Source organism: Rhodnius prolixus, unplaced genomic scaffold (assembly GCF_049639745.1).
Source record: "Rhodnius prolixus isolate KJV_2025 unplaced genomic scaffold, Rpr scaffold_1, whole genome shotgun sequence".
NCBI classification, from domain to species: domain Eukaryota; kingdom Metazoa; phylum Arthropoda; class Insecta; order Hemiptera; family Reduviidae; genus Rhodnius; species Rhodnius prolixus.
In genome coordinates, this window is record NW_027411581.1 from 56,297,695 (window position 1) to 56,314,939 (window position 17,245).

The 17,245-nt window shown below is 35.7% G+C and overlaps 1 protein-coding gene across 1 annotated transcript in view; it reads right to left on the reverse strand.

Moving 5' to 3' along the window:
* The window catches only part of LOC141445982 (frizzled-2-like), a 364,823-nt gene that overhangs the window by 272,195 nt on the left and 75,383 nt on the right, over window positions 1-17,245 (reverse strand). The window lies entirely within an intron of this gene.

Below are 17,245 nucleotides of genomic sequence, written 5' to 3' on the forward strand. Positions count from 1 at the left end.
GAGAGAGGGGATGTGAAGTTCGACCACCAATACCTAGCCTGGAAACGCAAACAGCCACTTTGTGAATTCTTCTGAAATATTAATAATACTAGCCGATTTAGGGATGGTAAAATAAGAACCCAATAAACCAAAAATTATACATAATTAACAAAAAATAAACTAAATGAAACGGAATGAAATGAGACGGAACTAAAATGAAACTAAAATGAAACTTTTACTTCCGCTTAGATTTAAAAAAAACAAAAAACAAAATCTCATGACATTCTCTTGCCGCAAATTACGCAATAATATTTTCTTTAAACATGTGACGGAAACATAAGCGAAGTCGAAATCTCTACAACAAACTGACTAATTTACCTCTGATGATGGATTTAAGTTCGAAACCTAGCAGGGATACCAACAAACATTACAATAAATAATAAACATTATAATAAACTAAGACGCATAAACTCAGCTACACATGTATTTCTTATAAATATTTAAATGTGGTAAGGCCGTACATTACACTGATACGAGCTTTAGGGAAAGCCCAACTATCATCTCCTCCCTTATTAAAGCTCTAATAAAATTTCCCGTGGTGAGAGGATAAAACTTTTTTAATAAAAAATGTGGAACTAATTCTAAGGCCAATAACTTGACTTCAGTTCATTTGCTAATCTAAAAAAAATCATAAAAAACAAATAGAAAAAAATTATTACGACCATCAAGTTCTTGATGGTAAATACCCCCTCTGTAGAACTAAGTTTAATGATAATTGCAGAAGCCGTTGTTGGAAAAAATTAGAGTATTTAAGGGATTCAAACTGGAGCCAGGGCAATGTCTAAGAATCGCACAAAATCATCTTTGCTATTAAACCAGGATTCGTCAGCAATTTAGCGAAAACAATCCATTCGCCAAAACGAACAGTTGCTTTCCTGTTATTAGAGGAAGAAGAAGTGATAAGCTATTTTTAGTTGCGAAAAGAACGAAGCAAACTAGCTATTTCAGATTACATTTTTTTTTTATTTGTTTATTTATTTTGCGACTGTAATTAATTGCAATAAGCCAATGAGATGGGAGATAAGGGCAGCGCAAAAACATGCACGCATATACATGTACATACATACATGCATGTGCGCCAAGAGGCATTAGTGGAGTGATCTACGACCATCCATTGATAGAAGCCATTAGTTCGCCAGATTGGCAAGCTTACACAGCAACCATCCTAGGAGGTCGGAGGTTATGTGTTGAGTTGGTCGCATGGCCACCGCCGCTTTAGTCTGCGATGTGGATTTGTAGGAAGTGTTTGTAGTAGACATGTTGTGGATCAGAAAGTTGTAATGACTGTGTAGATTTGAGAAGAGTTTTGTGTAGCAAGATTGGGCTATTTTAGAAACGAGAGGAATATTTAGATCAGAGTGCACAGTAAGATTGGAGACGTAGAAATGAACGTTGACTATTGTTCTTAGAATTTTAGATTGTAAAGGTTTGAAGGCGGTTAATGTTCGATTTTTTTGGTGCTTCCGTAGAGCTGTATTCGGAACGTCCATATTGGGGCAAGATTAAATATAATTTAAAAAAATTATAAAAGCTGTTTAAGCCGGAACCATAAATTTTACATGATTAGGCCCCGTCGCTAATTTCAACCAAATCTTCACCAAAATCTAACGATACAGTTAAACACATACGTAAATATCTAGGGCAATCATGTTATATATGCTTATGATGCAAACTGCAGACAGTGTTCATTATCTCCCGTGTAAATAGTGTTCTGCATGTTTGCTTTAGTTAACAGAGTAAATAACATGGTTAATATTAATCACGTCTAAGTGATTTACTATCGAATCACGTACAGTGCTTCAATTTAATGGCAAACCATAGAGTTCTCAGTTTTTAGCGCTTTGTTAAGTTTTGAAAATATTAAGGAAATAAATCTACTGAAATATTGCATGCTTACAGTGACATCACGTTTATTTTACTATATAATCATATCATTTCGTTTTTATCTAATATTTAGGTGCTTCTTTTTTCTTTTTTTTTATCAAAAAGAAACAAACCGAGAAATGATCACGCAATCATCCTTCCACGAAGACAATATTTCTAGTTGATGAATTTTTCTATTTATTCATAGCTGCCATTTACTTATTCGGCAACGATTTGGGCGGCGCCTATTGTCTTCGAGAAGCTCTTTAATTGGGTGAAAAATCCGGAACAAACACATGATTTCCCCCACCACTTCTCCCACTCACTTCTAATTGGCAAATTTTTCGTTAATGAAAACAATTAATACGAATAGTGGAGGGGAGGATCAGAGCTTGGAATTGAGTCATTGCCCGCTAGAATGCTCTCAGTTTTAGCTCAGAAATTGTAACAGCAAAATCCAAACTGACACCTCGCCTCGCTATCCCCCCCCCAAAAAAAAATCCTAAAATCAATTTGCTGGGAGAATGTTAGAAATTTAAAGTGAAAGGTGTACCCCCATTTATTGTATTCCAGAAGGAACTTCCTTTCCAGAAACCTTATTTAAGCTGCTACCTAAAGAAGGTTAAATTTAAGCTCAATTCTAAAGCAGCGTTTCTGAAGCATTTGTGTCCCGTTAAATTTAAATTTAAATTAAATGTGTAGCGAAGCGGTCAAAGAGAGAGAGAGAGAGAGAAAATAAATTTGTTTAACAGAAATCCTAGATGAAATTTTAAACACGTTGTAATTTGTAGTTATTATTGTAATAGTTTGTAATTTATGTAATTTATGTAGGTTATTCATTCTCTTGGCTTATCAACGTCCAATGGTTATTACGTCTGCGCATTACTACAGATTTTTTTATCACACACAGTTCCAATGCCTGCATGATATGTGATATTTAAATCGCTCCAATTGGATGGCAAAATTCCGAGTCAGAAGAATGTTAATTCAAAAAGCGTTGTACAAGAAGGGTTGTTCCAGTTATCTGCACTTGCCTGGAAGGTCTTCTAAGGATATCATTTACTTCATTTATTGATATCCTGTTGGGTATTAAAGCTTGCTAAAGAGGACACGGATTTTAGGGGGACTCAGGGTTAGCTGTGATGAAACACTTCCTTTAACGGTTTCCATTTAGTATAGTGGGCAGAAATACCACTGAAGTCTACACGCTTGCCAGACAGAAAATTGAAGTATGTAAGCTGAAGTAATTGAAAGTAGTTAGCGTTCTTATCAGATTGTTTTAAAATAACATTTGTTTGATGGAAGGCGATGGAACGTAGCCAAGCGGTTAGAGGCGAGATCTGTGAAGCTAAGATGTATTATAGTACTGGGTTCGATTCCCGGTCTTAGCCCTTGAATTTTATTTAATGGTTATTAAAAGAAATTTACAGTAAAGTATGTTTGCTAGTCGCCACCGTCAACGACACCTAATTTAGTAGTTGGACATAAAGCCTGCCTGAAAAAAATAGGCAACTACTTTACTTCTACATATGTTTGATGGAAATGATGCATCTGGTTTGCATTGTAACCTGCAACTTTATGGGAATGTCATGATTAGCTCTCACAATTAAAGGTAATCAAACGATTGGTTGAGTTCCACCTTCGCAAAATAAGTTTCGACAATGATCGTAACAATAATCGCAGTAAGAGAGATTACACCAGATTTTTTTTACACGGAATAGCTTATCTTACAATCATCCATCTTCAGAGGTTTCATTCTATTAGAATTTTATAAAAACGTATCTTTTTTTAAAATTATTTATTGACAGCTTCCTTAAATGGCTGACTGATAGAAGATATTATGTTTTTACTTAAGAGATCTTTTTTTTTCTTTTTTTGTTAGTTCAAAAAGTAGACAGAAAATTGCTCTCCTGAAATGGAATGAAGTAATAAAGAGACTAAAAGAAAATACAGAATAAATAGAGACAGATAAAAATATAAAAGCTTTAGTTAATAAATCGTTCCCCGACAAAGAAGCTTGTGGAAGTAAACAGCCAGCATACTAGACCCGCTCTACACATGTGTAATGAATGTTGCCTAGGAAAAATGAGTCATAATATCATCTCTTTTTGTAATGTTCCTTCTATCAGGGGTTCAGATCGTAGTAGGAGCTATCTCTGACTATCGTTGTTTAATTAAGAGCTATTCTACTATATTCCTCTAGTACCTAGTTAGAAAAAGTATTGTTTTGACACCAATTTTGAATGATAATTTTTATATTTTTTATTTAAATCACTGCAAATCTTAAAAACTGAAAATTTCAATCTCGCCAAAAGTGTTTTTACCCCAACTGAAGAATATATATTTACCACACGCTCCATGATGGTAAGTGTAAATAATTTATTGACGAGTTTGTTAATTTTGAACGGATAAATAATATACGAATCAAAAATTAATAGAAAACCTCTAAATAATAATTATATCCAGCTGCTGACCCTTAGATTTTCTCTTCCTAGGAGCTTCTTACAGCTCACTGTCCGGTGATGGGCAGTGTTGTCTGTAACGAGAGAACACTGTCCGGAGGCCGGCAGTGCACTGAAAAAAGCTCCGGGCGCCAATAACCTTAGATGTTGACGCGCCTTAAATCATTAAAAAAAAAAAAAAATAAATAAATAATTATAGTGAGTTAAAACCAATTTTTCAATTAATTGTTAAAATTCTAGTGTGTTTGTTAAAAATACTATCCAGAAACCAAAGTCTGTAAAATAAATGTTTTTTTGCCCAAAAGATTTTAATTTTAATCTGTTAATGAAGTCCCAAGAATACGGTGGAGTCGTGAAGAGCTAGCAGAGACTAGCTTTTAACGCTAGGTTTGTTTCTAGTCTGAGGTGCCTTTTTGACTATTAAGGGTAACTTGAAAAATTGAGGTATCTTTTTTGAAAGATAACAGTTAAGAGAAAGTTTGCAGAAAGTAAAAGCAATCAAGTTGCTAAATCACTCTGTAAATTCTCTTAGCAGAATGAGAAAGATAACACATTTTTTTCTCGATTGAGAAAGAGCAAAATTGTTTCCTTTCTTCCAAAACATTGAGTAAATAAGAACTGAAGAGAGATCTGTTTTTGCTCTTGTAAGTGAAACATTCTTTTAACATGTTCTACTACCAAACAAGTCGTCCACTAAACTTCTGTCCTGTCCTCCGCTAACAAACATTCTTACATTCTCTCATAATGTTCTGTCAAAATAAGACTTCAGTTTATTGTTGAGTTAAAGTGCCTTTTTCTATTTACTTTCACTTTAGGGAAGATATTAAGTCGTTTAGTTTAGCTTAAATTAGTTAAATTATAGTTTTTTAAAGAAGAATAAAGTTAATGTCTCCTCTAATGTGCCCTTCTGGTTTACTGTACTGATCTAACAGCTGCATAATATTTATGAGTTCGAATTGTCGAAATACAACTCGCTAACCAGAAGAATAACGGTCCACCGGATGTCCGACAGTTTTTTTTTTCGAGTTTCCTCTAAATAATAAAGGGTTTCTTTGGACATTATTTCTTAGGCCTATTACTTTAGTCTAGTTTTCTTTGGGAATGTAGACTTAGTAGGATTCTAGCGGTAGTGTTTAGTGTATGGCGGCCTATCTGGTGATATTGAAGCTAAGCTTAAGCGCCTCATGAACTGCTTCATAAGATTTATTTTCAGCATTTCCAGAGACTCTCGCATTTCGCACTGCTACGATGGGTTGAAGTGGCTTTTTCCTGTCTATCGCCGCCAATATTTTTTGGCTTCTTTCCTTTTTCAAGTCATCCAGTCTCAAAGGCCTTCCTATATTTTTCAACTCCTTAAGTTTAAATCCTCCATCCATTCCCGTAACACTAGATCTCGCTCATCTGATCTTTATATTCCCTCTCACCGTACCTCATCCTTTGACAAGTCCTTCCTCATACGTGCTACCTCTCTATGGAACTCCTTGCCTTCATCTGTCCACCATGCTCCTACCCTATCCATCTTTAAATCCCGTCTATTCAGTTATCTCCTTTCTATTCAGCTTCCTCCGAAATTCTAATTGTTTTAATTTATTTCCTTAATTTCTGCTGTTTTATTATTTTATTTTTACTTTCATTTTCACTTATTATATTTTCACTTTTTGTAAATACTTATTTATTTATTTAATTTCTGTATGATCACAGGCCAAACTGTTAAGGCCTCTATTTGTTCCTGTATTTATTCTTAGGGGACAATTGTCCCAGAATAATAAATTTCTTTTCTATTTCTATTTCTATTTCTATTCTACCATTACGTCACGCTATCTTCAAAGTAGGCAACTTTTTTTTTTTGTAACTCAAACTACTTTTTTCAATACAAATTATAAACAATATAATTATGTGATTGTGGAGATGGACGGTGAGGCTGTAAGAAGCTCCTAAGGAAGAGAAAAATCTAAGGGTCAGCAGCTGGATTCGAACCCGGGATCTCCGCTTTAGGATCCAATACATACGCTAACCACTCACCTAATCCATTAATTTTAGAACACACCTTAATTTTAAACTTTGCATATAGTTTCGATTCTCTCAACAGACAGTAGCTTAGCGATAGAAATGCCTAATCTAAAGTACCCCCAATCTACAGAATGTTTTTCTATATTTCCACCTCCCCATTCGTATTAGTTCAGAAGTCTAGATGTCTAGTTTTGGGGGGTATTAACATTAATCAATGACAGTCCATGTTTAGGCATTTAAAACAGTAAAAACTCTAGTTGAACTAAAACTTAGTAAGAATCTATCGCTCTATCTCTCGCTCTTCGCCCCTCTTGACCCTTCTAATCCTCGACTCATCCTGTCAGAGAGTGTGTGTGTGTGTGTGTACATGTTATGTATTGTTTTTGCGGTTGGGACAAGAGAAAGATACTGCTCGGACAGGAGCATCACCTAGGGGAGCGTAGCTGGGAAGAGAGAGACCAGTAGGAACGGCTGTCCAGCTAGAATTTGTAGCCCCAAGTCACGAACCTCTGTGGGATCTCCCAGCGTATCTACTACGGTCTAAAACAATGTTAACACTGATCGTTCAGAGGGGGTCCTGTTTTACTACGGCTAGTCCACGATTGTACTAAGGGATTATTCCAGAAGGGTTACTTGTTTATATTGGCTGTTTTATTGGGTGTAAACAATTTGGAATTCAGTACAACATGCTGAACCACTTCTACTCTGCGCGCCAGCGGTGTGTATCTTAGAAAATAGAACATGTAAATTTTAGTGCTGATCCTGGCTATGCTAATATTTTTACTTTCTCTTTATTGAATCGTGTAAAACTATCCAAATTGGACTTCCGCCAGAAAATGTTTTGAAATCTTCCTTGAAATAAAAAAATATATTTTTAGTTCGGCTCCAGCATTTTGCTCTATATCTCCAAAGTCTCTGGAAATTTTCAAACTATTTTTCGATTATTTTACCATTTTCAGCAATCTTATTTCATGAACTGAAAATGCAACTTTAGTAGTAAAGTGAAGTAAAGTAAAGTAATCGCCTATTTTTTCAGGCGGGGCTTAACGTCCAACTAAAAATTAGGTGTCGTGGACGGAGGCGACTAGCAAACATACTTTACTGTAAATTTCTTTTATTAAACCATTAAATAAAAATCCAAGGCCTAAAGACCGGGAATCGAACCCAGTACCACAATACATAAGATTTATTTTCAGCATTTCTAGAGACTCTCGCATTTCGCACTGCTACGATGAGTTGAAGTGGCTTTTTCCTGACTATCGCCGCCAGTATTTTTTGGGCTTCTTTCCTTTTCCAAGTCTTCCAGTCTCAAAGGCCATCCTATATTTTTCAACTCCTTAAGTTTAAATCCTCCATCCATTCCCGTAATACCAGATTTCGCTCATCTGATCTCTATATTCCCTCTCACCGTACCTCATCCTTTGACAAGTCCTTCTGGAACTCCTTGCCTTCATCTGTCCGCCATGCTGCTACCCTATCTATCTTTAAATCCCGTCTATTCAGTTTATCTCCTTTCTATCCAGCTTCCTCCAAAATTTTAATTGTTTTAATTTATTTCCTTAGTTTTTATTGTTATTTTGATTTTCACTTTTTGTAAATACTTATTTATTTATTTATTTTCTTTTAATCACAGGCCAAACTATTAAGGCCTCTATTTGTTCCTGTATTTATTCTTAGGGGACAATTGTCCCAGAATAATAAATTTCTTTTCTATTTCTATTTCTATTTCTACATATTAGCTTCGCAGGTCTCACCTCTAACCGCTCGGCTACCGTAACTTTAGTAGTAAAACGATTTTTCTTTTTGCGCATTTTCTAAAGAATCAGAGATTTTTGGAAGGTTCACTATTTATATTATTAAGAAGGATTAAATGAATATGTTAAAATTCCGTATCCGCAGCAAAATGGCACTTCCGGTAGGGCAAATTTCCTGAATTTGTTTCTCTTTTTTGCCGGGATTTTCTCAAAAAATTAATCAAATTGTTGTCAAAACTAATCATTTTTTATGAAAATTAATTTCAGGAATTAGTTTTCCGGCGGAGCTGGTTTCCTTTCTTAGATGTCATTTCAGAGAATTTAAGATTTCATCCCCTCCCTTCAAATTATTACAGTGAAGTAAATAAGTATCTCGAATTCCGAAGTTGCTGAGAATCTTGGTAACCTTTACAACTCCAAAAAATTAATGAAAAGTCTTATGTAAAAGAGATTTCACATCAGTTTTTTTCAAAATTCTATTGAAATTTTATAAAAATCAGCTGAAATAATTTCTTAACTGCCCAGGATTTGTAGAACCGATGTTAAAGCGTCAGTCACGATCAGAATTCGCTTCTCAACAATTAAATGTTTAAAGGTAAGGCAATTAATTAGTTTGTACAATAATTACAATAAATTAAAGAAAGATCGTACGAATATTTATTTTGTTTTAAGTTGCTCCGTCACGAATTAAAAATTTATAGAAGTTAAATTGAATAAATAAAAAAAAAAGCTTTTAAAAAAAAAGAAAAAAAAGTTTGACAGCTGCATCTTGACAAACTTTGATTGACGACTTTACAGCAAAGTTATCAAGAACGTAGCAATCTGTAGGAGCTCATGCAGGCTAGCTCCTCTGCCACATATTGCCATCCTTTAGTGGGCTCTTTATTCTGTATATTGAAAACTCCGTCAGCTGAATAAACACTAAGACCATTGAAACAAAATGATCAGGTGAGTACCCTCACACGACTTACTTTGACCGCTGTTTACATATTTAGATTTTTGTTAAAACATCGATCACGGTTGTAATGATTTTGACGTTCACTGTTCCTAAAATGATATTGTTGAAGAAGTTATGTCACAAATCCGCTGTGAAACCCCTGTTTTCTGCAAAAATTGTCTCATTCCTAAGTGATTTCCTGTCACTAGTTATTTTTAAGTTCAACTCTTTATGGTAACCGTCCAGGTAATTGAAGAAAACATTAATTGGTTCTATTTTACTAACATTCTTCTAACTTAAATTTATGCCAACTATTTGTTAGGGTTAGATATCATATAGGTGGTGGGACCGTACATGATATTGAAACGGTACTTTAACTCAACACTCTATAACAGGGGTCCCCAAACTTTTTACACAGGAGGCCAGTTCAGACCGTTGGAAGGCCGGACAATAAAAAAAAGCTATGAACTAATCTCTTTGCACCCTGCACATATCTCATTTTAAAGTAATATAACAAAACGGGAACAAATACAACATTTAAAATAAAGAACAAGTAAATTTAAATCAACAAACTTCCCAGTATTTCTGTGGGAATTATAGGCCTGCTTTTGGCTAATGAGATGGTCAATGTCCGGTTTAATTATAGGGCTTTGCCTTTCTTCCTACTTCTGCTGTTATTTTTCGGAGCCTGACGCGTGCATCCCGCGTCATCGGAAGTAGTACTGTACATGAGCGACGCAGCGCTTTGCCGCACTGCCACATATAGTGCTCCTCTCACTGACCACCAATGAAAGAGATGCCCCTTCCGGGTGGCGGGGGCCGGATAAGTGACCTCAAGGGGCCGCATGAGGCCCGCGGGCCGTAGTTTGGGGACCTCTGCTCTACGATATAAGTACCCTGCAGAGATATTTGTGCAAGCAGTGTACATATAAATTTAAACAAAACATAACGAAGTCAGCAAGTGTAATGTGAGATACAAACATAAGTAAAGTTGAAAACTTATTAACTGAACTGATAAATCTACCTCTGAAATTGTGGATGAGAGTCCGAAATCGATCAGGGATTGGCTACAACCGATAAAATGTAATCAGTTTCGAAAAAAAAATTTGAAATAAATAAAATAAGAGTGGTATTTATGGTCAGACGATATTCTTCAAATTTGTAATGTTAGATAAATAAGATTTCTTACTATTAAGTGGGATTTAAGGGCTGACATTACCTTCAAGGCAAGTCAGGCCAACTCCTAGATTGGTAGGATCCTTAAATGAACACTACCGCAACAATATTCCGAATAAAAGTTAAAGAAGTATGCAGGAAGTGAACAAGGCTTAGAGGAAAGCGAAGATTAATTTCTGAGAGAACTACAAAGAACTGCAAAAATTGAATCAGTAGAATGGTACTTCCGGTAAAATTATTTGACTAAAGCTTTATTACGGCATCCTCCGATGTCACCTAAGCGAAATATAAAATCTGAACTTATTAGCAATTTTTCGTTTTTAATTACATCCACAGATTATTTAAACGTAGACTAACTTGTAAAAACCCACTTTTTCGAACTCAGGGGCCTCAAAAATTGCGTACTTTAGATAGCCTAGAGCTTTATTACTCCACATAGACAGATACCAACAATATTTTCAGCGAGGATGCTCTAGGTTCCCAAATCTAATAAACAGGATTGGAGATGGTGCTTTAATTGTGGCACTGCAATAGACGCAAAGGGACACCGTGGCATAGGATGATGACTAAACAACCCTCGTACATCTATTCCAATCTATCCAAGTTGTGTTTGATTCAAAAGAGAATTTCAGTACGCTAGAGATTAGTTAACAGCAAAGGAGAAGGGCTAATACCTCTGAGCCCTTAAGGTAGCCCCGGCTGCTTCAAAAATCTTAAACAAATGCGCGATGATCCTCCTCATTTCACACGATCTGGAGGGGCCAAATCTTTCGCTGCAGTTAGCTTCCCTTTGTTACCTGCGTATCGGAGCGGCTAGAGCATTAATTCTCAAAGAAAATATCAATGATTTTGCCAGTAATACAGAAATGCTGGTCAGCGTTTTGCATAACCTTCAGACTAGAAAGTACAGAGAAAAGAGCAAATGTTTTTTGCAAAAGAACAAGTACGATAAGCAAAATTAACCAATTAGAAACGGGAAAAGGATAAAAAAAGCTCTCCATTCAAAAGCTAAGAATGGCCCAAAATCTTCTTTGCTTAGGTACTCTATAATGAAAAACCAAGTCTGTCATCTAAGAATCGTCGAGACTCCTCATATATATCTCCTTTTTTGTTCCTTTCTGTTTATTAAACCTTCTCCAAACAATCAACAAATTTCAAAACAACGATTTTTAAACTCAAAGCAACTTTGTATCACCTTGACAACAATAAATCTCACAAACTAAAATAATTTCCAAACAAAATAAAAACAATAAAACGTAACATAAACAATTAAAAAACAGTATCTCCCTCTGGTTTCTAATTTTAAAAACAATTTATCAGGACAATTAAACGAAAAATAAAAATAGTCTACAAGATTAATGATAGAAAATTAAACAAAGAACTACAATCAAAAATATATATTTAAAATATTAATTAAACAACTCCTAGAAGTAAACCAGTGACTCTGTCAACGAACAATAAATAAAACTAAGATGGCTGTACAGACTGTTTTCTTTTTTTTTTAAAGTTGTATTTGAAAACAAATTAATACAGCTGGAGTACGCAGGCGTCCAAAAAACAATGTGTGTACATTTATCCCCAACTACTAGCTGCATGTTGCATCCCATACCCTCTTACAAATCCCATTTATTCTCCTGTTCCTATTTTCAGTTGTTAACATAGTTGACTGTTAGGATTGAAAGAATTATAACCTGTTAGTAAACAAAATGTTTCTTCCTTGGCTGGAGGAGTTTACGAATGTTTATGTTTACCATTACGTAGCGGGAAGAGTGAGAGGAGATAAACAAAATGTTGGTATTCTTCCTTCTTCCAGAAGTGTATGTACAGTAAGTTTGGTGCCTTAAGAATGTTAATGTAATCAGCGCAATGATGGTAATATTCGCTCGGCTGTAAAAACGATTCTTCCCAGTTACCTAAAACTTCTAACCATCCTCGTACAACTGAATTGAGTCAATTGGGGGGGCTAGGTCCCTAACATACTACAGTGAATTGGTTCTGGTGTTCCCATAGCCGGTCTTGAATTCGTATTGTATATACAGGGTGTTCATTTTAAGATGGCTCAAATGCATTTCATGCTTAAACGGTTAATCTGAGCAGAAAATGGTAGATGAAAAATTTGTTGCCCGTTACTTCTAGTTTCAGAATATGTGACTTGATTTTAGATTTCTGCCCGCATACGCAGCTGACGTGCGAGCAAAAGTAAGGGTTCGCAGTTGACCATATACAAAGGTGCCTCCTCTGGCTCGCAAGCCAGTTTAGCCAGGAGGTTATCAACTGCTCTCTGTATCAGAGCAGGCACCTTTGAAGGCACAGTACATGCTTCAGATGTTGTGTAAAGTGCATTATTTGATAAATTAAGGAATAAGTTTGATCCTTTACATGAAAGATATTGATCACTTAAATATATGGCAGGAGGTTTCCAATTTTTTTGGCAATTAAATGCAACTCTCCCAAAATTACCAAATAATTATTAAACCTTCTTGTTTGTAACAGATGTAAAATTAATTTTTAGCTATTTTGTGTATGCTTGAGAACATCTAAAGCTCTTAACATTTGATTTTTCTTAGAAAAATCACTCGGAAAACGACTTATTTCCCGATATTAAAAAAAATACTAGCTTTACGGCCTTGGCAATATTTTCAGTAGAAAGGGGATGAAAAAAATACATAAAAATGACCAATCGCGTGCTCTTCTTTCTCTTTGATAACAAGTTAAAAAAATTGAAATATGATTAAAAATACCAGATTTTGAAATGGCCTAGCACCTTTAATTTTAAAGATATTGAATTGCGGTTTCCAGTTTCTTTATAACTTTTTATACTCTTTAAAACTGTGTATATGAAAATGGGGGTCAACTGCGAACCCTCACTTTTGATCGCGCGTCAGCCGCGTATGCGAGCAGGAATCTAAAATCAAGTCACATATTTTGAAACTAGAGGTGACGGGCGACAAATTTTTCCCCTACCATTTTTTGCTCAGATTAACCGTTTAAGCATGAAATGTATTTGAGCCGTCTTAAAATGAACACCCAGTATACGCCGTCTATACGCTTGCTCGAAACAGGCCACTGTATTGCTTGTTACAATATTTTTTGGCCTATGTTTCGTGATTATAATGTGAGTTTTGGTAATTCAAATATTCGACGTCACTAGAAAATTAATGAGTTAGAACCTTAAGAATAATTTGTGACCTGGTGGATTGAATAAGAATAGTTCTTACATAAACTGTACAGGCTACATTGATACGGAAATTTTTACCTTTCAACATTTTTATAATTCAACATCACTTCGTCAAGAATATCATATACTCAAATTCCGTTCGATCCGGAAGGATTACTTGGAACATTGACTACCGCGTTATACGAGTGATTTTTCGCGTCAAATTTTAGAAATATATTTTCAAATGCCAACCACCAAAAAATCAGTTCTAAATATTTATTATACAGACAATTTGTCGCCTCATCCATCCAAAACTGGCTTTAAGCAGTCAGATCCGTTGACAGGATGTCATGTGACATGTTCCTCGTTATAGCAATTGCAGTTATAATAGTGTACTGATGAGCCTACTGGCAGAAAATTGGAAAAGGGTTGTTAGCTGCAATAACAACCATCCCTTCATGCCCTTCATGGGCTTTTCCCCTCCTCAAATTAGTCGTGCTGCAGCATCTGAGGGTTTGTCCCAAGCTCCCTTCTCTGTTTTTACACACTCATTACGATGACATATAGTACATTTCCGTCTTGTTACTGCCTCTCGGACTTTTACCAATCTTATCTCCTTATACATTGGGAAGGAAGTAAGGGGGAAAATGGACCCCCCCTAACCACAAGTGTCCATTCTCTCTAAGGCAGGAGAGAGTGAGAGAGGAAATTAGAAGACAGGACGATAGACAGAAGAACCTGTCGCATCGAATTTTCCTGTCTCCATGATTGTAGACATTGCAATGGGACATATATCAATACCCTTAGCGATTTTCTAGTGGTGATGGAATAAGGGATTCTCTAGTATAACCCACATGGGAATCTACCCACTCGTAGGAGTCCATTCCCTTCATGCAAGAGAAACAAAATCCCTCAGGGTATTGTACAGGGTAAGAGGTCTTTCCCATTAGAGTGAGTGAACTGAGATCGTCCATTGTCTCACTGAATGTAAATAAATATGCTTGTAGGTGAATGAACAATGTCCGATTGGCTGTCACTTCGGTAAGATGTTCTCGCTGAGACTGTTTCTTTCGTAATTTCCGTTTGAAATTAACATAACTCTAATAATACTATCTTGATTAAACCAAATCTTGAAAGAAGATGAAAATTAATATCAAAATAAAGATAATGAACTAAATACAATATAAACCGTCAGAGGAATAATTAATGGTAAAATGAATGTTATTTTTTTGGCACTAATCACTGCAAAAAGAGAAAAAAATTAAAATTCTTTGTACACATAACAAACATAAGAACTAAGGCGCCACGGTAGCCGAGCGGTTAGAGGCGAGACCTGCGAAGCTAATATGTATTGTGGTACTGGGTTCGATTCCCGGTCTCTTAGGCCTTGGATTTTATTTGATGGTTAATAAAAAAAATTTATAGTAAAGTATGTTTGCTAGTCGCCTCCGTCCACGACACCTAATTGGTAGTTGGACGTTAAGCCTCGCCTGAAAAAATAGGCGATTACTTTACTTTACATATGAACTAATTTAATCAAATGAAATTATATAATTATAACCTTTTCCTATGTATGTATATTTTTAATGGCCCAGCCGAAAATAAATCAAACAAATTCGATAAAAAGCTCCATCAATTTTTTAAAAGTTCAAAAAGTTGTAAAAGTATTTAAATCAGTACAAAAGCGATTGTAAAATGTTGATTGTTCAGGAAGAAATACGAAGGAAAAATTTCCCAACTAGAACCTTCTTTCAACAAACTAAGTTTTGTTGAACATGGTGCACTTTTCTGTTTGAAAATGTATAATTTTCAAAAGTTGTACAAAATTGTGGGTGTTAATTTGTGCATGACTGTGTGCATGTGTACACGTCATTTCTGGAAGGCGGCCAAAAGCTTGCTTGTGTTAATGGTGACTGTGCAGTATTACTGTGGAAGTCTGTTACAATGGATAGGTAGCTTGAAATACCGTCTTGGGTTTTACTAAGTACAAATGGAAAGCCAGAGCTTGTGGCTGGGGAGTTCATACCCACCCACGCTGATAAGTGTGAGTAAGAAGTGAGTATGTGTGAGTTTGAGTAGATAGGTGGGTCCTACCGCTTGGCTTGGAGCGAAGGAGTAAGTGGAGAACGGCCGGCCGTAGATAGCAAGGCAAGAAGGCATTTCTGTATGAACTTGTTACATTTAGCCTCTTTTCCCTAGCCGAGCAAGTTACTCGCTCCTCTCACACTAACGGCAGCAATTTCTGCCTCACTTCAAAAACTCTTTGGAGTTCTCCCTTGCACGCCCAGCCGGTAAAATTCTGATGTCCCTCGTCCCCTTCGCACAACCATTATATAAGACACTGCTTAACTCTTGCCATCTTGCTCTTCATATCCTTCCTCAGCTTGTTCCTCTTCATTTCCATCATATCCTTGATGGGGGACGGTTGGTGCCATACTCTTGTAGGAAAATCCTTTTACCGAATTATCAGCCGACAGGGCTGACTCTACTTTCTAAAGTCGCACAACACAACAAGAACTCTAGAGAATGGATGGGGGAATATAGTCAACTTATGATGGCTTCCTTAGTGACGTTGACAAGGATGAAGATGACAGGATGTGGTTGGTAACTAGGTGTGACTTCTAGAGGACCTGTCGGTGAAATGCTAGGTCTTCAAGGGTAACTCTGTTGCACGCTATCTTACAGCCAAATATCCTTTCGGGCCTTCAAGTTCTTATCTATCTTTCTCTTTTAACCCCTCTTACTTTCATATCTCGTTTTCTCTGACTTCTCTCGCTTATTTTTTTAAAATAAGTTCTTGTTTTTTAAATTAAGTTTATCTTCTCTAACCCCTTACAAGAGGTAATATGGTAATCAAGCAAAAGAAATAAGTTCTCTTTTAGAAAAAGTGTTTATTTTTTTTTAAAAAAAATGAGCCTGTGAATGAACAAAAGTTAAAATAAGTCAAAAATGGATAATCGCAAGAAGTTAAAATTTGATTTTTCGACTTTCAGTAGAAGCTTTCAGTAAAAGTCGTCCAATCGGAAATACCACTAAATAAATTTTCAGAAATACCACCAAGCTTAATGGGATGGAAACGAGTACTCTTCCATCTGCATGATCCCAACCATAAATAGAAACTGACCCAAAATAATGGGATGGAAAGTCCCGCAAGGAAGAGCGTAGATTTCCCTTCACAAGTGCCATTGTGAAGACCTTCTCAATGTGTAATAATTAAAGAAGACCAAATCTACTAAATACAGAATTTGAAGTATATCTTCCTACCGTAAGTCCCACATTATTTATTTTTCCACTTTTTTGAGGTTACCTCAAAAATTGCTTCCACGATTTCTTTCTAAATTTGGAGCTCACATTATATGCGCGTAGCTCTATAATATCCATTGCGATAATATTTCTAGTAAAATAAGTTTTACGGCTCTTGTTAAGACAGAATTGAGCACATTTTTTCAACATTAGTTATGGCTTTATTAATTTTAGAAGGAGGAAACATGTTTCAAAATCTAAATTCTAAAATTCTTAATATAATAAATTTCAAAAAAACTGTATGGCTTATCGTTCGCAAATTATTTAATAATAAATAAATAAGAAAAGTAGAGAATAGTGAAGTTCAGTGAAGATAAAAGATCTATTAGATTCTAGACAACCCTCAGACAGTGACGTAATTATTATGTAGTGAGTTTTCGCTAGCACCCCTTAGATTCGGCACCCTTGTTAGCCCTTCCCCTTGTTACGCTACCAGAATAATAAAGATTGATCGATAGTAGACAGCGAAAAAAAATGTCAGTCTCAAACTAGTTCACTCAAAAAGAAAGGAAAATTCGTAAAGTAATTTTGAAGGACGGCTATC